Source organism: Sphaeramia orbicularis, chromosome 15, assembly GCF_902148855.1.
Source record: "Sphaeramia orbicularis chromosome 15, fSphaOr1.1, whole genome shotgun sequence".
NCBI lineage: Eukaryota > Metazoa > Chordata > Actinopteri > Kurtiformes > Apogonidae > Sphaeramia > Sphaeramia orbicularis.
Genome location: NC_043971.1, coordinates 54053493 through 54080867, shown reverse-complemented (window position 1 = coordinate 54080867; position 27375 = coordinate 54053493). Strand labels below are relative to the sequence as shown.

At 39.2% G+C, this 27375-nt stretch overlaps 1 protein-coding gene and 2 non-coding genes across 6 annotated transcripts in view; 1 reads left to right on the top strand and 2 right to left on the bottom strand.

Annotated features, from left to right (window-relative positions):
- ldb3a (LIM domain binding 3a) overlaps positions 1-27375 on the top strand; it is a 111234-nt gene that overhangs the window by 33146 nt on the left and 50713 nt on the right. The gene's annotated exons all lie outside the window — the stretch shown is intronic.
- On the bottom strand, positions 10470-10543 carry trnat-ugu (transfer RNA threonine (anticodon UGU)). Its single transcript has one exon. It is a non-coding gene; the product is annotated as a tRNA-Thr (tRNA).
- trnat-cgu (transfer RNA threonine (anticodon CGU)) lies at positions 21282-21355 on the bottom strand. Its single transcript has one exon. It is a non-coding gene; the product is annotated as a tRNA-Thr (tRNA).

Here is a 27375-nt window from a genome sequence, read left to right as displayed (position 1 = left end):
GCTGCTTCTATATGGTGTATTTTCATCCATGTTTGTGAAAGCGGCTCAGTTTTTGTTGTTCAGGTCTGTTTGAGGCTTTGAAAAGCAGTCATTTTTTTAAAAATCAATGTTTAGGTTTCAGTCTGAGTCCTTCAACATGGAATGACCACTATGTTCTTAAAGATTAAAAAAATACACCAAGACCCATTCAAAACCAGGTTTCCACAACATCTGGATGTTCATGTAACCCATATAAGAGCCCTGACCTCTGACCCCATCCTATTCCTTTGATGAGCTCAGTGCTGACGGGGGGTCAGGTCTTATCAGCAGCTTGTGTGGCTGAATTGGACCAAATCCCTGTAGCCAGGCTCAAAAATCTGATGAAACTCAAGAAGCAGCAATGAGGGAACTCTCAGCCCATTAATCCCTGTTATTTGAAATGACATATTCAACAATCACATGATGTTTTTTTCCCAGTTGTCCTGACATTTAGGTCATACAGAGTGATTTCCTCCACTGTGCACAGATGTGCTCTAATATTAACCACATATTTCAAATAAGTACATCCATGAACACACATATTGTGTTCCTATTACAGATCACATCACACATTATGATCAGTTTTTGTATGATTGGTATGATAGTTTGTCAGTGTCACTGGGATAGAATTCCATATTTCTCTTTCTGCATTCTGTAATTGAAGTCTGAGTGGACTTTAGACTTCTGCTTCTACTCCTTTTCTGTTTTTTCAGGTTGAATTTTTGGATAATCACAGGTATTTTCAGACCGGTCTGAACCAGTCCCCCCCGGTTCTCCCCCAGTCTCTCTCTCTCTTTCTCTCTCTCACTCTTTTTCTTTTAACCTCTCTCTTTAACCCCAGCTGGTCCAGGCAGACGGCCATCCTCCAGGAGTTAAGGTCTGCTCCAGGTTTCTGTTAAAAGGAAGTTTTTCCTTCCACTGTCACCAGTCACAAGTGTTTGCTCCTGGAGGATTCTGTTGGGTTTCTGTAAATTGGCTTAGAGTCTGGTTTTGATCAGCTCTATATGTAAAGTGTAGGGATGCACCGATCCGATACCAGTATCGGGCATCGGCTCCGATACTCAGTGTGTGTACTCGTATTCGTACTCGTAAAAGTAATCCGATACAAATGCACCGATACCACTTACGACCGTGTGACATTCCCAGTTCAGTGCAGCAGGTACGAGGAGGAGGAATAATGTGTGTGAGTGTGAAGAGTGTGGAGACTGAACCAAATAAATGACGGTGATAAAAGTAAGGCTGACTGACAGTACCGTTCAGACACAGACAGATACAGACGCAGCGTTCTGTCCGTCCTCTGCGTACATTCCATCTGTTTTCCAGGTGATGGGGGATGAGTACCCAGACAGAGAATACCAGCAGAACCGTGGAGGTAGAGGATCTGTTCAAAGAGCCACTGTGGGAGTTGGAGAAGAACTACTGACACATTTAGGACAACTACCCAGGGCGGAGTGGTATGGAGCAGTGTGGACCCCCGCCAGTGGAAGTGAAAACAAGACTTATCACTCATTTCCCTTTTCTCTTCCTGCTAAAACTTCGCTTTTAAACCTTACCAGTGAAAATGCTGCAACATTAGTATCACAGTAGTGTTGCTTCTGTTGTCTCCATGTTTGTTTTTACTGACTTTCTTCTTCTTCTTCTTCTTCTTCTCATTAAACTTTCCTCTTCTTCGTGGTATTTGTCCAGTATGGTTAATTCAGAGCGGCGCCCCCTGGTGGATTAATTGACAAACGCTCATTCCAACACATTAAATGTCAGTAGCAGCACTTTGTTCCAGTCAGACTAATGACAACGACAATAAAGCACATTTACAAAAGGAACTAACAACTGGAATGGGATTACTAAGGACTAGGATCAGTACTCGGTATCAGCAAGTACTCAAATGTAAGTACTCATCTGTCATACTCGGCCTGGAAAAAAGTGGTATTGATGCATCCCTAGTAAAGTGACATGAGAAAACTTTTGTTATAATTGGGTGATATAATAATAAAATTTGATTAATTGATTGATTGACAGCTGTACCAGTTACCAGTTGTTGATCTACTTCTGAAACTGAAACATTAGCTCATCAATATTTAAAGGTTACAGGTTAACTTGCTGTATTATCCCCATAGAGAAATTCTGTCTCTGCGTTTTAGCTATAATACACATATAGCGCCGGGCATTAGCAATAGCATTAGCACATTTTCGGAGCAGTGAGCTGCCACTGAAGGGGCTCAGGGTCCGACTCCAGATCTTCAGCAGCGCCAACAGAATTAACCCATATGTAACTGTTTTAATGGTGGGGAAACCCATGTGGTGTGGAGAGAACAGCTGTGAGGTGTACCTGCTAACTGCCCTGCCACTGTGGCGCCCTTTTACTGGATGTTTCATCTGTAGATTGGACTAAGAGGAGAGATCTGAACAAGGAAGGTGTGGATTTTCAAATCGTGGCATGTTTTCCTCCTGATTTTGCCTCCTGTTGCTTCATCAGATGTCCTGACAAACCCAGTCATGTGTTCAGCTGTAGTGCAAAGTCTGAACATAAGACAGCTTCAGAGGTGTCTGGAATACATTTGTTCACATTCTTTACTTGGCTGAGGAGATATGTGTCATAGGACCAAAATTCAGCTGAGCTCAGATGCTTTCTAAACCCAGGTGTGGACATTTCTATGGTGGTACCTCAGAATGTAATGCTGCGTTCCAGGCCATTTTTTGAGCCTGTAAGTTACGACTTCAAACCACAACTCACGACTTTGTAGCGTTCCAGGCAAGTCACACCAAACTGTCTGAGCGCAAGGAACTGCGGTGGCTAGATGTAAACAAACCAGCATGGCGGACCGTACGTTATGTTCATTTACAATCATTTCTGTCGCTAAAGGTGCTCGCTTCTTGATTATTTGAGGGAAACAGAGGAGAAAAAACAGCGCATAAGGCAGGAGAAGCTGTTCTACCTTTAATGTTCTGTCATTTGTATATTTGGATTCATATTTGGTATTAATTTATTCTGTCACTCATTGGACTGAAAACTAGCTAACGCTAAAGCAGCTGCTGATTATACAGAACATTTGCAGAAAAATAACGTCACAGCTATACCTTGTTTTAATAAACAGTCTGCATAAACACCACATCCACTGCTGCGTGACGTCAGAACTCAGAACTGGGAGAACATGGATCTAGTACGAGTTCACGGGTGGGAAGTCACAGGTTTGACTGACATTCCAGTGCATTTACACCGGTAGAAGGTTGGAAAAACACAAGTTACGGGTGGACTGGAACGCAGCATTAATGTACTATTAAACCCAGGTGTAAAGCCAGTGCTTGGCTACAGTTACCTGGATGGAAAAAGCATCTGACAGATAATTTTATGTTGGCTTCTAAGTTACTTTCTGCTACAATTATACATTCGAAGTTATTGAATTAATTTGTACCACTAAGTATGTAGTGCATACAGATATAAGATACAGATGAATTTTTATTTTTATTGATCAAACTACAATAAGTTTAAACTCTCAGAATATGCATGCTAGCAAATGTGCCAAACGTCAGAACCCTTAAGGTTAACTTTAACCAGAAGGACAATTTATAACATTTAATATAGTGACATTTAGTATGTTCATCATTTCTGGTAATACTTAATTTTTCGGTAATAGTGTTTGCTGTCATGATGTCAGTACAATTGACACAACTGGTTCTAGGCACAACAAACCCCGCCCCTTGCACATATTGTAGCATGGATCCAGCTGATGTCATCATGTCTATGCGTGTGCTGATGTCAGCATATCAGTAGCCTCTATATATGTGCCTAGTTTGAAGTAAATTGAAACAAAATTTGTTTTTTAAACATTTGAAATTTCTGTCATTATAAGGGAATGGGAGAAGAAAAAAATATTTAAAAATTCATAAAAAATTTGAACTTTGACATAATTGTCACAAAATATCACCACTTGTAATCTGGGTCACTGGCAATCTATAAACCCAGTTTGGTATGAATTCAATCTATAGTTTTGCTGCTACAGACATGTGAAATTTTGCTTATTATAAGTAAATGGAAAAAAAAAAGATTTTAAAAATGTATAAAAAATGTCAACTTTGACCTACTTTTCCCAAAATGTAACCAGATCTATTCTGGGTCACTGGAAATCTATAATCTCAATTTGGTATGATATTCAACCAACAGGTGTCCTGCTAGAGTGTTAACAAACAAACAAAGCGAACCAAAAACAGTACCTATTGCTTCCCCTTTGGCGGTTGGGGGGGGGGGGGGGGCTGTGGTTGCCTGTGTAGCTTCATGCTCAGCCTTTGCTGTCTGTGTGCAGCTGCTGTGCCGTTGGGTTTTACTGTCTGTAAAAGCTGAGCCGTGTGTTACTGGACTCCTGCTGTAACTCTGAGCTGACTCAGCGAACGCTGAGCTGCTGATGCTGCTGGATCCCATTACAGAAGCACAGACGCCCCATCACAGCCACACTGAGCTGCTCTGTTCAAGGCTCTACTGCCCTGGATTCACCAGCTCACAGCAAAGTCACACATTAACCCTCCGCACCAGCCCTGCGCTGCTGTGTCTAGTAAACAGGATGTCCTGGGTTCAACTCCCAGCAGTGCCTCTGTTTGCAGACTTACAGGTTCCAAAGTGTTAACACGATATTAGTTTGCATTTTATCACCAAATGGTAGTGTAAAATTCATAGTGATATACTATGGTGTGTCATGAAGTCAAATAGAGTAGGAGCAGCCGTCTTCCTTTGTTAATCCTGTTTGCATCCTTTGTGCTGTCTCAGTCGTGGAAGGACCTGTAGAAAACATCGACCTTATGGCAAGTGGAGTTGAATTTTTGTTATTAAAGGTCCTGGGAGAACATTACATTTCCCATTTGGGCCTTCAACTGAAAAAAATTAGATTCCCTAGTATAGTGTCTCTGCTGTACATTCTATACTTAAAAACCCCAACAAACATAGCAGTGTAAAAACTCAGGTCATAAATTGCTTTTGGTGTACAACAGGGCATTAGAGGATTTAGAGTGGATGAAGACAAGGCAAGGCAAATTTATATGTATCGCACCAGTCGTACCCAAGGCAATTCAAAGTGCTTTACAAAGGCATAGAAACACATAAAATTACATCGGGCAATAGCAGAATAAAACATTAAACTAAAGGAAAGTGCAGAAAAGATGCTCCACTCCAGCAGAAACCACAGCAAAGAATCCCAGAAGCTCAACAGTTGTTAACAGCTTCTCTGTGAACAGTGGGTTAACTCTGCTGTTCTGGGTCTGAAGAACCTTGAAGCCCAATCCAGTTGTTCCCCCTGCACAAACTGTGAAACCCTGGCAGCAGCCTGAACTGCCTGCCAGCACCTTTAAACCTGGTATACCACACAAATTCATGGGAAGGAATGCTTCTCGGAGCAAAAAAGAGTTTGTTCGAGGTGCTCTTTGGAAAAAGGGATTCATAAAATAGATACCAAACTGGAGAAAAAATCCAAGGCACTCTCTTTAAACATTAAAATGCCTTTATTAACATGGCACGGCCATATCTAGACCTAAAACATTTCTAGGCGTTTCGGCTTCAAGCCTTCATCAGGAAGTCAAACAGGAGCCTGGAAAGCTGTAGGTTCCTATATAGCAGTGTTTCCCAACCTTTATGAACCACGGCACAGATTTTATATTAGAAAAATCACAAGGCACACCACCACACAAGAATGTCACAAAATGTATATTTATTGAAATATAATGCAAATCAAGTCTCAGTTTACTCAGTGTGAAACCTGGGCCTGTTTAGTTGAACACAAAGCTCATATTCTTGCAGGAATCAACAGCTCTGGGTCTCTCTCTTTTTGCGGGGGGGGGCTCATTGGGGGTGCACAGACGACATTGTAACGGGGCGTTTAGAACAACAAACCTGAGAGGGTGCGTCAGCGACCCCTCGGAAAGACCCTCGGATTAAGGTCCATTGTATAATAGTATGGGAGGCACATCCCCCTTCCCTCAACCCTCAACCCGGGGTTCGTGGGTAATTCGCTGATCTGCACATCACTAGTTTTATCAACAGAACCCACCGCATCGGGGCTGATTCACTTTCACTTTTATTTTGCAAAGGGAAACAGGAGACTGTTGTTGTCGAGTGGATCATGCAGTGGTATGTATCTATATGACGCTGCTCACTTACAGTACCAAGCAGATGAAACTGGATAATTTTCAATGGCACACCTGATGAGTTCACATGGCACACTAATGTGTCACGGCACAGTGGTCGGAAAACACTGCTATATAGTAGGTTCTGACCAATAGGGACTTGCCAACTGGGCATGAAGATAATGGCCAGCAGAGGGTGTCCACATGTAAAATGGCCAGCAGGTGGTGTCACTGCAGGTCAAAAGGCCATACACACACAAGAAAACCTCACCAATAGAAATATTTACAAATATACATGAGTAAATAACAGTGCAAAAGGCATTTTAATGTTTAAAGAGAGTGCCTTGGATTTTCTTCCAGTTTGATATCTGGTATACCACACACTTTGAAACCTGAGTGGTGGGCTCCACAGTACCTGCCTCATCATGAGCACAATTCACTACTAGCGCCCCCAGAGACTCAAAGAATCCCAGAAGCTCAAGAAGATGAAAACAAACCTGTTCCGTCTGTGCCTGACAGGAGTTAGAACCAGATCAGCAACAGCACACACTTTTTGGTTTCTGGTTGTCATAGTTAAACTGGTCAAGTCCTTCGTTGTTCTAGTGTTGGGCTCAGCTGGTTATTCCACCTGTCTAGTAAACAGAAGGTCCTGGGTTCAAACCCCAGCAGTGGTATGGGGGGGGGGGTACTTCTTTTCAGCCCCTTTCCTATGGAATTAGGGGTATTTATGTGATAGGCGTTGTATAGGGCTGTGTATTGACAAAAATCTGGTGATACGATACAAATCACAATACTAGGATCCCGATATTATATATATATATATATATATATATATATATATATATATATATATATATATATATACATATATACATATATATGTGTGTATATATATATATATATATATATATATATATATATATATATATATATATATATATATATATACACACACACAGGGTGGGGAAGCAAAATTTCCAATGAACATTTAGTTGTTTTTTCTCAGCAGACACTACGTCAGTTGTTTTGAACCCAAACATATACTGATGTCATAATCATACCTAACACTATTATCCATACCTTTTCACAAACTTTTGCCCATATGAGTAATCAGGAAAGCAAACGTCAAAGAGTGTGTGATTTGCTGAATGCACTCGTCACACCAAAGGAGATTTCAAAAATAGTTGGAGTGTCCATAAAGACTGTTTATAATGGAAAGAAGAGAATGACTATGAGCAAAACTATTACCAGAAAGTCTGGAAGTGGAGGAAGCAACAAAAAACGTACCGAAGCTTTTATTAAAGCTCTCAAATCCAAAATCCTAAAGGATCCAACCAAGTCCATGAGAAAAATGGCAATTGAACTTGAGGTAGACAACAAGACCGTTAGAAATGCAGTAAAATAGGATTTGAAGTTCAAATCTTACACAAGAACACCAAAACACTTGTTGACAACAGCAACAAATCCAACTTTAGCAATTTTTGGGAATCATGTTTATGTCCGCCTTCTAGCCCAGATCTAAACCCTCTGGATTCTGCTGTTTGGGGCGTTTTAGAACATGCTACCAATAGAACATCACACAGCAATGTGGACTTTATTAAAGATACTATTAAAGAAGAATGGGAGAAGTTGTCACCTGAATATTTGAGGAACACTTGTGCAAGTTTCAGGAAGCGTGTGAAGGCAGTTATTGAGAAAGAAGGAGGACACATAGAATGAAAACAATTTCTATTATGTCAATTTTCTTGTGGCAAATAAATTCTCATGACTTTATATAAACTAATTGGTCATACACTGTCTTTCAATCCCTGCCTCAAAATATTGTACATTTTGCTTCCCCACCCTGTATATAATGATACTGTTAAAAAGGCACGTTTTTGTTTTCTTTTTTTTAAATGATTATTTCCTTGAAGAATTGAATTACACCAGAAATCTGCACAAATACTAAACACATTTTTATTTGATCAGAACAGGATCTAATGCTACATCACAAAAAATTCTTGTATTCAAACTTTAATTCTGTTTTACAGACATTACAGTTTAAGATCCTGTTGAAATGTTCATATTCTATTAGTTCAGAACTAACATCAGAACAGTGTTTTTGTGCAATCCCAGCAAAGGAACTAACATTATTTAATAAGAGTGTTAAATAATAATAAATAAAATATAAACAAACAAAAAAGAACCTCCACAATATCTGCATTTGAATAAATACCTAAAAATATCGATCCAGTACTTTTTAATATCGATACAGCATTGTGAAATTAAATATCACAATATATTGCAGAACGATATTTTCTTACAGCCCTAGTGTTGTATGGTACCTACATGATATATTTATCAAAGCCACAGACATATCAGATGAATGCATTGAAATAAATTTTCCTCAGAAATTGATGTTTTACCAATTGCATCATATTTGACATTTGATAAGGCCGTTCAAGTCCAGGCAGAGTGGAACAACAAAAGAACAACTGTGTGAATAAGCTAACATTAGTGGTTAACCCATTAGATTCACCAGGTCACTGTAGGTCATTATGGGTCACTGCTCCACAGGTGAAGCTGAGGGTGACAGTTTCATCACATTTTTGTTCACAGGAAACACATAAGCATACAAAATAATGGTCTATTCATGGGGACTTTAACATAGCTTTAACAGCTCACAAAATCCAAAACACAGCTGCTATTAAAGTTAAACTGATGAATCTGAAATGTGAGAACTTGGCAGTAAACATGCTCTGTCACCCGTGTGAGGTTCTGCTGGGACATGAAGCAGAAGCTTCAGTTTCCTGGACAGTCACTTTACCCAGAATACTTCATTTAGCTAAAAGACTGATGTTGTTTAGATGTGGATATACTCTGTCAACAAGCCAGTTAAAATAAACAATGGAAACAATGATCTAGAGCTTCAGCTATCGATTATTTTTGTAATTAATTCATCTATCGATTATTTTTGTCAATTTGATTAAACAATTTTTTGATTTAGGCAGAAAAAAAAAAAAAAATAGTCGAAATGTGAACAGACATGTCTGAAAATAACAAACAACTTCCCCTTTATTCTGGAAGCAGCTGAAACAACAACCACAAAAAATATAAAAGTAAAAGGATATAAAATACATCTATTTAGAAATAACAACAATATAAAAGTATGAACATCTGTAACAACAACAAATAAGTCTAATGACATCTACAAACAATCTGTGCACTGCAGTCTTCAACATATTTGGGCCCAACTGACGAACAACTGAACATACAACTGGAGAAAATGAAGACTAATATTTGTAATGTTTGTGTTAAAGCTTCAAAGTTTAAAGGAGTAAGTCAGTGGTTTTCAACCTTGGGTCGGGACCCCACGTGGGGTTGGGACTGAAATTTCCAGTAATTGATAAAAATAAAAACTTACTAATAAAAAATATATGGTGAATTGAGAGAGACAATCCCAATCCATAACAGACATGACAAACTGAGTCTGAAACTGCAGCACTGTGGTTCTGTTTCTGTGTCACATGTTCACTGTGGTCAGTTTCAGATGCTGCAGCTCTTTCATAATTCATAGTTTCAGTTCTTGTTTGTTCAGTATTAATTGTCCTCCTTGTAAATCCCAGCTGGACTGACTGGACAGATCCTGAGCCTTTGTGCAGTAATCTACACCTGGATTTACTGCCTCTGTCCACAATAATATCCTCCTGAGACCCAGGAAAGTTAAGTGTTTTGGCTTTTTTACATTAAATAATTGGCTTGACAGGTTCAATTTTAACCAATTAATTAATTAATTAATTAATTAATTAATTAATTAATTAATTTTTTGTTTTATGGAATATCTTTTGCTGTGATTTATTTTCTAGGTAAAGCTATAAAATTTTGTCCCCTACAGAGGACAAAAATGCATTGCTGGGTCTCAGGAGACTATACATTATATAGACTGAATGTTGTCTAAAATTAACGTTTATTTGCAACATACTATAGCAAACTGATACATGACCAAATGTCCATTTTGAATGTCTGGGGTTGCTAGAAATGTGTGATGTTTAAATGGGGTCACGAGCCAAAGAAGGTTGGGAACCACTGGAGTAAGTGATGGTTCCAGTGTAGACAAGTGAACATATGGACATTTTCTGCCTTTTTGTCCTCCTCCTGTCTCAGCTACACTCCATGTAGTTTGCGTCGCTCTTGGAGTCATGTGTGTCACAATAAGTGTCCATGTGAAACAAAACAGTGGAACCAATGTTTAGCAACAGCAAAATTAAGGAAGCATACCTACAATTCAGGAAAATTATAACACAGTATTTTTTTTTGTCAATCCATCATTTCCATTCAATGTAGACCCTTTGTAAATGGTTATGGTAAGGCACTGCTGGGATGTGAACCCAGGATCTCCTGCTTACAAGTCAGGCACTTTAACCAGCTAAGCCACAACACCTTCTGATAACGGTATTAGTTGATTAATTCTTGAAGCACATATATGGCCAGTACATACGAGTGTTCCCTGGGTTTTGTGGGCCTTTATCATAGCCCCCCCCAGCTCCGAGCCAAGGTCTGCTCAGTGTGGACGACATCGGCTTTGACTGCTGACAGACGCCAGGCTGTTTTTAGCCTCTGAAGGCACACACATACACTCTTATCAGTTTCATGACTGCTTCTGTTCACATCTACTGTTACAGGCCAATCATGTCTGAGCGATAAACTCCACATTTATAATCCTAACTTCATTGGACAGTTTAAAGAGGTACTGGTGTCTGAGTGGGTGGGCAGGTTGGACGCTGCACTGTGGAATATCTAAAGCTAATGTTAACAGCCATGACTGAGTGGTTGTTTCAGTTCATGTTCTGTATAAAAGTACAAATCAAATATCCTTCCACTACACTGGACTATGAAGAAAAATGCTCGGCTGATTAACTGAGGCTCATCAACATGGGTCGGCTTCTCAAATGTACACATTCGATGTAGTCAGTTCATTTAGAGGTTTGGGCTGTTGGTTGGATAGCAGCAACGTGATGGAGTCACTCTGAGCTCTGACACTACTTTGTATATTATGAATTCTTATCAATTATTTATATTTGTGTAAACCATTCAGTTTAGGTGATACAGACACTTTTAAATCAATTTATGCTGTCAGTCAGGGCTATTCAGTCACAGTACATATTTGCAGTGGTGTAGTGGTCCCTGGAGAAGTGGGTATGCTCTCAATTTTTGCCTTTTTTTTTTTTTTTGGTAGTCCAGAAAAACAACGTTTTAGAAATAGTCACATATAAGACTACTCTGTTTAGTTTACCCCAAAATCCATCAGTAGTATTTGCTCACTATTAAAAAATTATCATGACTTGATCAGGAGCAGTTTGTAGGTTTTACTGGAAACACAAGCAGCTGCATGAATGGAAATGGATTCAGCATGAGGCACACATGGGATAACGTTAGCCTTTTACACGTTAGCCTTTCATAATGTTAGCCTTTTATAACGTTAGCCTTTCATAACATTAGTCTTTCATAACGTTAGCCTTTCACAATGTTAGCCTTTCAAACACGTTTTGTTTCTGGTGGATGGATTCGAAATTTTTCACTGTAATGCAAGAGGTTCCGGTGAGTAATGACAGACAAACTTACAGATTCATGAAACTTGGGATATGACTGAAGTTTGACAGATTTGATGAAAAATTGGTCAGGAAAGTGTCCCGCACCTTTAAGAAATGTAAAGTAAATGACTGAGTATTTATTTTAGTCCTGCTTCGTTACAATGCAGTGTGGTAAGGCAAGACATTAAGTTTCACAGCCTTATCCAAACCAAAAAATCCCAGCTAAGCAGAGCATCCCTCTGGCTTTTCCATCCTAGGGTCCTTCATTCAGCTGTTTTTGTTTCTATTTCAATCAGAGATATTACTTTTCTTTGGCTGTATTTATGGTCGCAGCAGGTTGATGTGTTGGATGGTATGAGTTTGGTTATGGCAGCAGAGACTCAGTGGCTGCAGTTGGTGTGTGTATGTGGGTCAGTGTGAATGGCTCTGGGTGAAACTAGGCCACGGTGCATCTCGGACAGGACTCACATTGTTGTGAGTCCATTGAGCAGCTCCTGAAAGAAAAACTCCACACATTTGTTCACTGTAATCCATCCGGCTGAAATCAGCTTCTGTCAGCACACAATGAGCAGAGACACTTGAAAACAAAGCAACATGAAGTAACAGAAGAAGCTTTCGGAGTGAAGGTAAATCAAACATACCAGAGATTGGATTTTAAGTGATGACATGACTCGTAAACAACAGATAAACTGATACTTAACGTAGTAGGAAACGTGTTCACATCAATAACGGGTTTACACACACTGCAGCACATTTCTTATTGGAAACATGGAAAGTTTATTCTAGAGCTGAAACGATTCATTGATTAATCGATTCGAATCATTTTTTAAAAAATTAATCGATTACAATTTTCCTGAATTGAAGCTTGGTTTTCTTACTTTCACTGCTGCTAAACATTGGTGAAACACTGTTGTTTCACACAGTGTAGATGCACCAGGAATCTGCCCTTCCAACTGTTCCAGATTGTTGTCCAACCCATTTCTTGGACACTATTCAGCCACTTCTTTTCAACTTTGACACACATGTTCCTTATTACTAGAAGAGGTGCAGAGCACAGTTTAATGGCTGGATTTCATTTTTTTTTTTTTTTTTTTTTTTTTACAAATTTTTTAAAATTTCAGCTTACAAAATGTGTCCAACTGAATTCTCTGACACTATTCATCTGATTTTTTTCCAACTTCGCACAAGTGTTCTTTACATTGTGCCTTTCTCTCAAGTTTTTGAAAAGATGGAAAGACTGAAAATAAATCCCTGGGTGGGCAGGGTGTCAGTGAGCAGGAGGGGCAAAGTGTTCGACTGGATAAACTCTGCTTACTTTATCACTTGTTATATACACTCTTATAATGTTGTTATTGTTGTTGTTATTTCAGATATTTTTCTTTTCTTTTATGCTTTTTGTGGTTGTTGTTTCAGATGCTTCTGGAATAAAGGACAAGTTATTTGTCATCTTCAGACATGTCTTTTTCATATTTTTACAATTTTTTTGCCTATTCAAATAATCATTTCATCATATTGAAGAAAATAATCACTAGATTAATCAATTACAAAAATAATCAACAGCTGCAGCTCTAGTTTCAACACTTGTATGATGAACAACAGCTACATTTACATGCATGCTAATATTCTGTTTTTTCTTCAGTTCCTTTAAAGACAGTATTCCTAATAAGCTGTTTACACAGCTGATGAAAAGGCTCAAACCCCTTTAGAAATCATGTTTCGTCAGAGTTTTCCACTGATGGCAGTTGTTGTTGTTGTTTGTTCTATCCAAGTGCTTCTGGAAAAGGTCAGCGTTTTGAAATTTGTTCATATTTATGCAGCTGTTGTTATCCTCGGTCATAATGTTTAACAGTAGGTGTGTTTCTCCAGAGGGTTTTTCTTGGGATCTTTGTCTTTACTCCAGTTGACCACCTGCTGTAAAATGTGAATATTGGACTCATTATCCAAATGTGCTGCGTTAAAAGACTTCTAATAAGATTAAGGGTGTCGCTACACAAACATCATGCTTTGGTCTCACCTCAGATTTTGGGTCACAATTTATGGTACAGTACAGTACAGTAAAATGAATAAAGCAGTATAAGTAAAAAATAGAGCAGCGAGTTTTACGTTTTTTGAATCTCACCAGCAAATTTGGCCACGAGCTGTTGTGAAGTCTTTGTTGTCTTCACCGTCATTGTTGTCTTTGTCTTCATCTTTGTCGTCTTTCATTGTCCTCTTCATTAGCAATTTCTTGAAACGTCTTCTTTGACCAAACTACTGTTCGGTTTTATTTCAAATTTCCCATGTATCTTCCTTGGGAGAGGTTGAGGTGATTTATTCCCAGGATGCATTAAAAGTAGATCATACAATGAATCAGATAAAGGTTTAGCTTGAACTGAAGCAGAGCTGTCCCCTGGGAGCAGGGCCATGTCTACAGGAGTTAGTTTGGTCTTCTGCAGGGCATCATCCTCCTCTATGGTGACACACCTTGTCTCTCTAATCTCCACTTTTCATCATTTTTACTTGATTTTGGTGTTTCAACCACAGATAATAATGGCATTATGATAAAATGGCCTTTTCCCTTGTCTTTCCAGAGTTCTGAACAACATGGATCAAACATTTGTGGCTGTGTCTAAGTTGTAAATAATCATATTAGTATTCATTATTGATGTTTCCATTTCATACGGTCAGGAGTCTAGTCTGGCCATCCATCCAGTTTTCTCAGTGTATTCAGTACTGAGAAAACAGTCTGGAATTGGGCCATTTGCAGATGTTTCACAATACATTATACTTCTTTTTGTTTTGTTTTATTTATTTGCACATCATAAAACAGCAAGAGAAAAATTAAAAGACAACAACAACAACAACATTCAAACAAGTAACACTGTGCAGGAGAGGACAGAAGCCAAAAAAGACTGATGTGAATACTTCCCTGGAAATAAACAATACACAGGAAAAAACAAAAAAGAGAAAAAATAATTAAAAATACGATATAACTGAAAAAATAAACTAAAGTAAAAACAATAAAAATACAAATCAAATTCCAAATCATCAAATACAAATCAAATGATATACAGCCTTACATTTTTTCATGAATTACAGTCCTTTTCAGATGCTTTTGAAATAACGATAAAGAAGATGTTGATTGAAGTTCAGGTCGTAGATTATTCCACAGATGTGGTCCACGATATTTTAGAGAACACTGGCTGACAGAAGTTCGGCAGTTTTGTTGCGAGTCAAAGTCAGTTCTAAGTCCACAAATTTTTCACAACTGTTGTTGGTCGTTTACTTGATTCAGAAATAAGGACTGAATTACAGATTACACCCTGTATTCTCTAGTGTCTCTGACAAAAGCGTCACATCCATCTTATCTGTGATTGGTTTACTCTGCGCCTGTTAGTCCCGCCTTCATATTTGGATTCAAGCCGTGCGATTCCAGACAGATTTCTCATTGACAAAGACGGATAGCTGGCCAGGCTATCAGGAGTCTGTGTCGTGTAAAATCTACAGCAGCAGGTGGGAGACATCTTTGGTCTCTGACGCTCTTCCACACTGTACTCTGGAATGTTGAATTTATGTCTCTGTGCTCCCTAATGTATGGAGTGGAGCTTCGTCAAGTAAATGCACACAGAGTCGAGTCAAAGTCAGAGCTCAAGCAGAGTTCGAGCCGTATAAAGTGTTTAATTCATACACAAAATAAACACTGAGCTGATATTTGCAGAAACAACTGACTTTTTCACTCTGAGAGACCATTTTTATTTGCCCAAAAATAGGCTGGGTTTTAGGTGCAGACTTTCCCTTGTTACCATATTTAGAACGTTATTCTAGTCACGTTAGAGCCCGCCTTTTTGGCTTTGTCCATGATAGGGTAGGGGAGACCAGGGACAGTTGTAACATTTTTGACATTTCTGTCTCTAACTTTGAGCTCTTTTAACCCAGTGTCTTCAAACTGCTATATAAACTAGCTTCAAGTGTCTGCTAATAAATGACCTTGAAAATGTCTGTGCAGCACAAATACAAAATGCATGACTTAATCTCAAACACAAGGAATGAAATGTTACAGTTGACCCCAGTCCAGGTCAGTGCTGCTGAAGGAGGTCAGTGAGATAGGGAGGGGCCAGGTTAAGGAGGACATGTAGGTGAGGAGGAGGAGCTTGTATTGGATACGGTATGATGATACATTCTCTAGAAAGAAGTTGATCAGCTGCTGTTGATGGTGCTGAGAACAACGGCTAAGCTCTGAGGAGACCAGGGGCCTCATGTACAAAGCGTGCGTACGCACAAAAACCTGGCGTACGCCCTTTTCCACGCTCACGTTCAGATGTATAAAGAGTGAAATGACCGTGGAAATGTGCGGTCCTTCACGCCAAGTCCATAGCTGGAGTAGCATGTTTCTAGTGCTTTGGAACCATTGGTGACACTTAGAGGTGACACTGAGAAACTGTTAATAATGTGAAAAAGGTCATTCCTCCGATTGATGGGCACATCGGAGATACACAGAAGAACAATGAACACACAGACACGTCATCCTACTGTCAGAGCAGCACATCCACCACCAGAACCAGAACCAACCAGACCAACCAGAACCAACCCTGGACCCACCAGTGCCAGTCCTGCCCGGGAGGACATTAAGCAACAACCATATAAAGAGACAAGGACACAGAATTCATTGGTTGATAAATATAGTGTTCATGTCTGTGAGAACATTTATTTGTCGGTCCAGTCGCTCATTGACTCCGCCGATTGTCCTCATGATGTCCTCTTGTGACTCGGGTCAGTACAGACCCATGATGCCCGTCCGACCGGACCGGAGGACCGGCTAACGCTGGGGAGTCAACAGAAGCTTCTGTGACAGGAGGATGGTACTGCGTCTTCTGTCTCATTGTTGGAAAATAATAATTTGAGTGATTAAACAGGAGTCAAAGTTTTTGATTTCCTCTTTGATATCCTGACATGATTACGTGTGAACCTTTATCCTGTTTGTCTGTGATCAGACTGTTGTATGACCCGTAGAATAAACTAATGTGTGACTGACACTAATACTAAATATATATTTATCTTGGGGGTGATCCGCATCAGCCCTGTGAGAAAAGTGTCACAATATCGGCGACTCTTTCCTCAAACAGTCCCAGTTCGTCTCTTTTCTTCTTCCGCCTGTTTCGGCCTCCGCTTCGCGTCCACCTTGAAGTCATCGTCTGATCCTGCAGACAGGGGAATCCCAGAGGGAATCCCACCTGCAGACCCTGTTTATACTAATTTGCATATTTAAATGTGGGCGTGGAGAGGGAGGAGTCAGGTACTCCAACATATGCGCTCAATTCCTCGCTGATTGGGATGAATATAGGAAGTGTACTTGGATTCAGGCGTACACACAGTTTTATACATCTGGATTTTTTTGTGTGTTCTGACTTTTCTGGATTTGGGTGTACGCCAGGTTTCAGTATGAAATCCATGCAAGTCTGTGAACATGAGGCCCCAGGCCTTTACTGCTGCTGGTCCCACATCATGGACCAACCTGCCTCGTATATCAGACAGGCCTCCTCCTTGCCTGTTTTTAAATCTCTTCTTAAAACCCACCTGTTCCCCTTGGCCTTTTAACACTCTTGCAATGTTGAGATGTTTCTGTTTTTATATTTTAACTTGTTTTATGTGTTTGACCTTATTGTTTCTTAATGCTTTTTAGGGTGGTCCAACAATCCTGGTAAAAAATAAAGTTTCAGATAACCTCAATTAGAACCCTGCATTAGGTTTATTCATTCAAAAGATGATTTGGGAAAAATTTGGAAGAAAAAGCAGATGTTTTAGAGGTTGCACAAGTTGCTGAAGTTTCCTGGAAATGGACTAATTGTTCATTTTCAGCAAAGACGAGCTGAGCTGTAAGAGAAGAGCAGTACTATCAAAAGCAAGGTCTGAGGGATTCAGCTGGAAATATATGGATGAAGTAACTCCGCCCACATCTGTGGTACTGGAGTAAATATATGGATGAAGTAACTCCGCCCACATCTGTGGAACTGGAGTAAATATATGGATGAAGTAACTCCGCCCACATCTGTGGAACTGGAGTAAATATATGGATGAAGTAACTCCGCCCACATCTGTGGAACTGGAGTAAATATATGGATGAAGTAACTCCGCCCACATCTGTGGTACTGGAGTAAATATATGGATGAAGTAACTCCGCCCACATCTGTGGAACTGGAGTAAATATATGGATGAAGTAACTCCGCCCACATCTGTGGTACTGGAGTAAATATATGGATGAAGTAACTCCGCCCACATCTGTGGAACTGGAGTAAATATATGGATGAAGTAACTCCGCCCACATCTGTGGTACTGGAGTAAATATATGGATGAAGTAACTCCGCCCACATCTGTGGAACTGGAGTAAATATATGGATGAAGTAACTCCGCCCACATCTGTGGTACTGGAGTAAATATATGGATGAAGTAACTCCGCCCACATCTGTGGTACTGGAGTAAATATATGGATGAAGTAACTCCGCCCACATCTGTGGTACTGGAGTAAATATATGGATGAAGTAACTCCGCCCACATCTGTGGTACTGGAGTAAATATATGGATGAAGTAACTCCGCCCACATCTGTGGTACTGGAGTAAATATATGGATGAAGTAACTCCGCCCACATCTGTGGTACTGGAGTAAATATATGGATGAAGTAACTCCGCCCACATCTGTGGTACTGGAGTAAATATATGGATGAAGTAACTCCGCCCACATCTGTGGAACTGGAGTAAATATATGGATGAAGTAACTCCGCCCACATCTGTGGTACTGGAGTAAATATATGGATGAAGTAACTCCGCCCACATCTGTGGAACTGGAGTAAATATATGGATGAAGTAACTCCGCCCACATCTGTGGAACTGGAGTAAATATATGGATGAAGTAACTCCGCCCACATCTGTGGAACTGGAGTAAATATATGGATGAAGTAACTCCGCCCACATCTGTGGAACTGGAGTAAATATATGGATGAAGTAACTCCGCCCACATCTGTGGAACTGGAGTAAATATATGGATGAAGTAACTCCGCCCACACCTGTGGAACTGGAGTAAATATATGGATGAAGTAACTCCGCCCACATCTGTGGAACTGGAGTAAATATATGGATGAAGTAACTCCGCCCACATCTGTGGAACTGGAGTAATATATGGATGAAGTAACTCCGCCCACATCTGTGGTACTGGAGTAAATATATGGATGAAGTAACTCCGCCCACATCTGTGGAACTGGAGTAAATATATGGATGAAGTAACTCCGCCCACATCTGTGGTACTGGAGTAAATATATGGATGAAGTAACTCCGCCCACATCTGTGGTACTGGAGTAAATATATGGATGAAGTAACTCCGCCCACATCTGTGGAACTGGAGTAAATATATGGATGAAGTAACTCCGCCCACATCTGTGGTACTGGAGTAAATATATGGATGAAGTAACTCCGCCCACATCTGTGGTACTGGAGTAAATATATGGATGAAGTAACTCCGCCCACATCTGTGGAACTGGAGTAAATATATGGATGAAGTAACTCCGCCCACATCTGTGGTACTGGAGTAAATATATGGATGAAGTAACTCCGCCCACATCTGTGGAACTGGAGTAAATATATGGATGAAGTAACTCCGCCCACATCTGTGGAACTGGAGTAAATATATGGATGAAGTAACTCCGCCCACATCTGTGGAACTGGAGTAAATATATGGATGAAGTAACTCCGCCCACATCTGTGGTACTGGAGTAAATATATGGATGAAGTAACTCCGCCCACATCTGTGGTACTGGAGTAAATATATGGATGAAGTAACTCCGCCCACATCTGTGGAACTGGAGTAAATATATGGATGAAGTAACTCCGCCCACATCTGTGGAACTGGAGTAAATATATGGATGAAGTAACTCCGCCCACATCTGTGGTACTGGAGTAAATATATGGATGAAGTAACTCCGCCCACATCTGTGGTACTGGAGTGTAGAACTGGTTGTGGTCCATTCTGTGACTCCAGTGTGACACCAGAGCAGAAGCAGCTGATGGTGGACACCATGATGTTAAATGCAGGTTCTTTGGTTCCTCTAAAGCGTTGGGATGTCCTTCATCCATCAGATTGTGAAGGGAAGCAGATCAGGGCTTTTGTCTCCACCAGCACCATGCGTCTGTTTGAACCTTTGGATCTGCCACAAACATTCTGAACAGTTCCTCCAGTAGACTGGGCTGATGATGCAGACTTTCAGAAGGAGGAGAAAACTGGGCATTCCACTAAAGCTGTCAGTGATGTCACTGACAGAGGGGCGGAGCTTATTCCAGACTTCAGCTGTAGCCGAACAACAAATGCAGATCACAAACAGTGCTGGCAACAAGTTGTCAAAGAACACAGGAACATTTTTGGTCATTTCAATAATAAACCAACAGTGGTTGTTGGACTTTCTAAGGAACATTTTTATGTGAGTGTCAGTTTGATATTGAGAATAAAATTACAAATTCTTCTAATCTGCCTTATTCATTTGGATAGTTCTGTTAGAGTGTATAGAGACATCTGCACCTGTTTGTGACACCTCTGAATATTAGTTAATTTGCACAAAATTTGGACTGAAGTAATTTGGCCACATATGGAACCAAATGCAGGGTTCGAATCCAGAGAATCTGAAAAAAAATTTTTTTGGACCACCCTAATGCTTTTATTGCAAGAAATAATCAACTGCCAAAAAATATCCAGGGAATGTTCACTGAAAGAGAAGGGGGATACAATCTAAGGGGAGAGCTAAATTAAAAAAAAAACCTAAAGTAAGAACCACAATGAAAAGTGTGTGCAGAACAAGCTGTGGAACTATCTAGAACAGGAGACAAAGGAAAGTACAAACATAAATATATTTATAAAGAGGTCTAAAGAATTGTTTCTAAATAGCTATATGGAACATGAAGGATAAAAATAGTATTGTTGCAAATACCAGTCATGGTTCTTGGAATTAAGAGACAGTAATTTGAATTTCAAAGATTTTCATTTGTGTGAGTGGATTAAAGTGAGGACAAATGTGAAGTCTAGATGAACTAGGACTGTGGGGGTGAAATTATGGGATGGACTTTATGATGCAAAAAAAAAAAAAAATACAGTACCTTGACTTTAAAATTATTCAGAAATATTGAATTGAGATGGTAGATATGTTTCTGTTGTTGTTTCATTTTATTTTTTATTATTCTGGTGTGAATGCTCGATGCTGTACACATTTAAGTTGATGTAAGCAGTGTATTAGTTGAAAAGGATAGGCAAAAAAAGAAGCTTTTGCTTCTAGCCTATTCTTTTTTGGTTTTATGTTTATTATGATTAATGTACTGAGTACAATGACTGATGTAAAACCAAAACTAAATTCATTCATTTTATATTGTGTTTTCAGTCTTCTGTACAGTACTTTGGTCCCCTGTGGTGGTTTTAAAGTGCTTTATAAACAACATTTGGATTGGAATAAGTAGAGTTGCATTGGGGAACACTGGTTTGTCTTGAGTCCTGCTGATATAGGTTTTATGAAGTGTTAACCTCGTAGCCTTAGGGAGCTTATAAACTACTGCCTGTTGTTGGAAACCTCCCTTTGCATCAGGCGCTGCTGGGATTTGAACCCAGGATCTCCTGTTTACGAGACAGGTGCTTTAACCAGCTCAGCCACAGCGCCACATGATGGCCAACTATTTTAGACAATGAGATTTCACTCATAAACTAAATGTATCTGACCGCTGTAGTTTGTACTGGAACTACCCACAGTTCCCAGACCTGTAGGTGGTGATTAGAAGAATGGCAGCACTGAACACGATCCAAACAGTCATGTTGTTTAGAGTGGACTTGACCACCTCTGATGGAATCCAGAGTTAGGGATGGGATTTCATGCATATTTTGCAAAACTAACCTTTTTCTCTACCTTTGGGGCTCTCATTAAAGGTGCAGGAGACTTTCGTGACCAATTTTTCATCAGATCTGTAAAACATAGCCTAGGTATCACGAATCTGTTCGTCTGTCTGTCATTCCTCACCTGAATCTCTTGCATTACGGTGAACAATTTCTTAGTGCCATCCACCAGAAACAAAACCATGTGTTTACATTCAGAGCCAGGAGGGAACTTGGGCATCGTCGGAATTTTTTGTCGCAATGTGCATTGTGGGAAATGGAGGTTCGCACAGCTGCCTGCAGTGACAGCAGCAGCGCAAACCTCTGTTTGCCTCCGTTTGCTCTGAATGTAAACACACGGTTCTGTTTATGATGGATGGCACTTCAAAATTCAAAATAAAAAAATATTATTATTATTATTATTATTATTATTATTACTACTACTTTTATTATTAGTTTTCATGTATTACTTCTAGTAATACATATAATGTGCAATTGCCACTTTCCACTACTGTTTTTATACTTATTGCTATTATTATCTTTATTATCAAAAAAAGAGTTCTATTTCATTTCATTTCATCTGGCAAGTGACATGTAAAAGAATAGATTTTAAGTTGTACTACAAAAATGTTGTGAAAAGCACTGAAATGCAGCCTAAATAATTAATGCCAGCAACAAAAAGTACATTAAAACTCATATAATATAATATAAATATTTGTCAGAAGTGTAGTTAGATTACACAAAAGTGAATTAAAAGTATAGGAACTTAAATATGCGGAAAATCTTAGTATGATCTATACTTAACAGTTAGAAATATTGCTATAAGAAATGATTAAATTTAGTCAAATTAGATATTCTTTTTGGTGTCATTTGTTACCACTAAATAATTTTTTGTTCATGTTCACAAGAATGTTAATTTACCGCGTTATTTATGAGTGTCATAACCAATGCTGTAAAATAAATGTGGTCATTTTAGAGGTTTTAAATGTAAACATCATGATTTTTAATTTCAAAAACGATTATGGTTTCTATTTACTTGAGAAATATTATTTTCAATACACAGAAATTAGATGGAAATGACTGTCACCGTCAGTGCTGCTCACCTCTGGGGGTGAGGGTGGGGGTTTCATTCAAGTCCATTAACCCCATTCAGTCCAAATGTCAGCCACAGGAGTCAGAGGCAGATACCGACTGTATAAAGGAATTTAACCTTTGGAACTGTGACAGTCTGAGTCCTGTGGAAGCATTTTTATCATTTATTCATTATTTTCTGTCCAAAAACATACTTGTATTTCTTAGCAAATTCCATTTTTTTCAGGTTATTCACATTCTTTTTGTTTGGCTAGTTTGTAAATGTAAATATTGGCAGAATTGAGCATTATTTTTTGCAGTAAAATAATTTGGAGTTGTCATTATTCATTGGTTATCATGCTATTATTATTTTACTGGTCTGGCCCATTTTAGATTATACTGTGCTGTGCTTTATATTGTGCTCCCAGAAGAATATGAGTTTGACAGCCCTGGGATGGTGGGAGGAAGCCGGAGTACCCAGAGAGAACCCACGCAGACACGAGGAGAGCAGACAAACTCCACACAGAAAGGTCCCACCCCCATCGACTGGTGTTGGAATTGAACCCAGGACCTTCTGTGTGTGAGGCACCAGTGCTATCCACTGCACCCCCTACCCCCCACAGATTACATCTGAAGTATCTGAATTCATTTTTAGTCCTCCTCTACTCACTTATCCAGGTGTAAAGGTCAGAGGTCACAGTGTCTACGATGGCTGAGGCTGAAAATAGGAGTCAGAAGTGATGAAGCAGATGAAGCAGAGCTAGTATGGGAGTCAGGGGGTTAGTGCTGTATGGACAGCTGTCCAGGCTTTAACACTCAGGCATGAGCACCTGTGGCCTGTCATTGTAATGAAGGCGCCAGAGAGTCCTGGAGGTCACAGCCTGGCACCGCGGTTCAAAGGTCAAAAGGCCAATTCTAGTCTGTGGAGGGGTGAAGGTGTTTCCCTGAACAGCCGCTGGTCCTGCTGAGGTCACATCTGAACCCACACAACCTGCACGAAGGCACACTCGGATTTCTGTCTGTACATCTGAGCGGGATAGACAGTGTTTCCAACTGCGCAGTAGTGAAAGTGTCTACGGTCTGTCCTGAAAGGCACTCACAGTTATTACCTCCGCCGAGGAGGTTGTGTGTTTGCCAGGGTGTGTTTGTTTGTTTGTTTGTTTGTTGGTTTGTTAGCAACATAACTGAAAAAGTTATGAACTGATTTTGATGAAATTTTCAGGAAATGTCAGAAATGGGACGAGTAACAAATGATTACATTTTGGGAATGATCCGGATCACTGTCTGGATCCAGGAATTTTTAAAAGGATTCTTTATCATTAGGAAATACGGATATTTTCAACATATCAGAGGTGATTTCTCAGAGACTGCAAGGGAAGCTCAGCTTCCCCTAAAATTATGAAAATTAAATGGTCAAATATGTACAGTTGTCAAATCAAATCAAATTTTATTTATATAGCGGCAAATCAAAACAAAAGTTCTCTCATGACACTTTACACATAGAGTTGGTCCAAACCAGACTGAAGCCAATTGACAGAAACCAACAGAATCCTCCAGGAGCAAACACTAGTGAGTGGACACAGAGGAAGGAAAAGTCCCTTTAACAGCAGAAACCTGGAGCAGAACCAGACTGAGGAGGATGGACGACTGACAGGAGCAGCTGTGTTTTCATTTCATTGACTCCAAATGTGTTGGAACACGTTCATCTCTCAGACCAGTTGGTTCAGAATCAGTTTGATCCCAGATCAGTGGACTGGATGTTGTTCACTTCTCCTCCATTCCCGTGTCTGTGTTTTCTCATTCCATCTCTGCTCAGTGCATTTGTCCGTAGACGCTCAGCGTCCATGCACTTCAGTGGGACTGAGTGGAACTGGTTTTTTTCATTGCCTCAAAACTGGACGCTAATTGGAGAAATGCCACGATGTTGTCCCGCCCCCGGACGCTCGGTGTCTCTGGGGGTGAACGGAGCTGTGGGCGGAGCTCGGCCGGGCTGGACGCTAAGCTTCCATGTGCTGATTGTGTGTGTTTTAGTGTCTGAGTCACTTTTCAAAAGTTGATAAAAGTTTCCAAACAGATTTTAAAAGTAGTTAAATTTGTTGCTAGGTCATTTATGAAATAAAAGTTTAGAAGATAGTCTGAAAAGTTGCTAAATCAGGCAACAGAAGTGCTAAGTTGGCATCAGTGTGGATAGCTGCACCTGATTCATTGGATTTTATTGAAGTGTATTTATCAGCTAATTTACCGAATTCTCCCTAAACTCACATTAACTAACTGAATTGTTTTATCCATGAAGGTTTTAAAATAAATTTCAATCAAATGTGTAACTCAATAATATAATTCCTGTATTATTATTAATATTTAATTAATTAATTAATTTTTTTTTTTTACTTTATCATTTCACCATTGCTGTCTTTTTGGAGCCAGATTTGATCATATTTGGGGAAGACGGATTGATGAAACTAACACTGATTTAGTGAAAACACCAAATGTATTGCTAAAAAACACTGTTATGTTAGTCCCAGCTATTCACATTAACACAGTTTCATAACAGTAATTTTAACTTTATTTAATACGTAAATGCACTAATGCTAACTGGGCTAAAGAACAAGGTGGCTCACTGGAAATACTGAATTCTAAAATTAGCCACTTTTGCTCATTTGCTCCAAATAATTTCAGCTGCTTTATAAATGTTAACACTTTACAGTTGTGTTCATCAACTTTTCTTATACCACTTTTATTAAAGATGTGCCTTAAGGTACAAATACATTATTTAGCACTGGCTGTCATAATTAGCAAGGTACCTGAAAGACTATAACACAGTGTTTTTCAACCTTGGGCTCGGGACCCCATGTGGGGTCACCTGGAATTCAAATGGGGTCACCTGAATTTTCTAGTAATTGATAAAAGAAAAAAAAACAAAACACTTACTAATAAAAAATATATGTTGAGTTGACAGAGACAATCCCAATCCATAGCAGACAAACTGTGGTTGTGAAACTGCAGCACTGTGGTTCTGTTTCTGTGTCAAATGTTCATTGTGGTCAGTTTCAGATGCTGCAGCTCTTTCATAATTCATAGTTTCAGTTCTTGTTTGGTCAGTATTAATTGTCCTCCTTGGAAATCACAGCTGGACCGACTGGACATATTCTGACCAAGGAAAATCCAATTCTGCCTTTGTGCAGTAATCTACACCTGGATTTACTGCCTCTGTCCACAATAATAGACATTATATAGACTAAATGTCCTCTAACATTGGTGTTTATTTACAACATAGTATAGCAAACTATCACATGATCAAAAACAAATTAATTTTAGCAAAAAAAGTCTCCATTTTGAATGTCTGGGGTGGCCAGAAATTTGTGATGTTAAAATGAGGTCATGAGCCAAAAACGGTTGGGAACCACTGCTATAACATTAAAGCTATCATTAGCTAATGTTGCAGGTAAAGCTAATTTCATGAACAAATTGAAACTGACCTTGTAGAGACCAAACGTTTTGTTCCAGGCTTCAAACGTGTTTATGTCTGCTGTTCAGTTGGACGTTTAAACATGGGGTCTGTGGGGATGGACTCACTTTTGGAGCCAGTCTCATGCAGATGTTCAAGCAACTGCAGGTTTAGATACTCGAGTGTTTGCTTTAGAGGTGAAACAATCGATTACAAAAATAATCGATGGCTGCAGCTCTAATTGCCTTCAAAACCCTGAACATCATGTTGCATTCTCTCTCAGACAGAAAAGTCCATCCTTGGGTAGATTTTCAGATTAAAGACTCTTTAATCCTCACTTTATTGAATAATATTTATTGCCATTTGATTGATTATTTCATGAGTACACCTTGCTCTTTCATGACCAGATTGCATTGTAGAGACTGATGTGATGAGCTGTGATGTGAAAAGCTCGCTGACATGATGGTGCATGCATGAAGAAAGACTGAACCAGTTTGTGAAGAACAAAAGTATTGAAAAACTCCACAGAGGTGACAGATGAGGAGGCTGTGATGTCATACTGTTAGACCACCTGACAGACTGTGAGCCTGTTTACATTCACACTGTTACTCCGATCATTATCCCATTTCTGGAGTTATCAGATTATTATTGATCATATAAATAGCATAATCTGATATGCTTTATCAGGTAACAGCAGTAATCTGGTTCTGAAAAATCAGATGAACACTAGTGCTGTGTATTTGCAAGAATCTGGCGATACGATACAAATCACAATACTAGGATCACAATACGATATATCACGATATATCATAATTCTATTAAAAAAAACAATTTTTTGTTTGTTTCTTTTTTTAAAATGATTATTTCCTTGAAGAATTGAATTACACCAGAAATCTGCACAAATACTAAACACATTTTTATTTGATCACAACAGGATCTGATGCTATTTCACAAAATGTTCCTGTGTTCAAACTGAAATTCTGTTTTACAGACATTCCAGTTTCAGATCCTGTTCAAATGTTCAGATTCTATTAGTTCACAACTAACATCAGAACAGGATTTTTGTGCAATTCCAACAAAGGAACTAACATTATTTAATGAAAGAGTGTTCAATTATAATAAATAAAATATTAAAAAAAAGAAAAACAAAAAACAAAAATGAACCTCCATAATATCTGCATTTGAATAAATAACTAAAAGTATCGATACAGTACTTTTTTAATATCAATACAGTATTGTGAAATGAAATATCACGATATATTGCAGAAGTGATATTTTTTTACAGCCCTAATGAA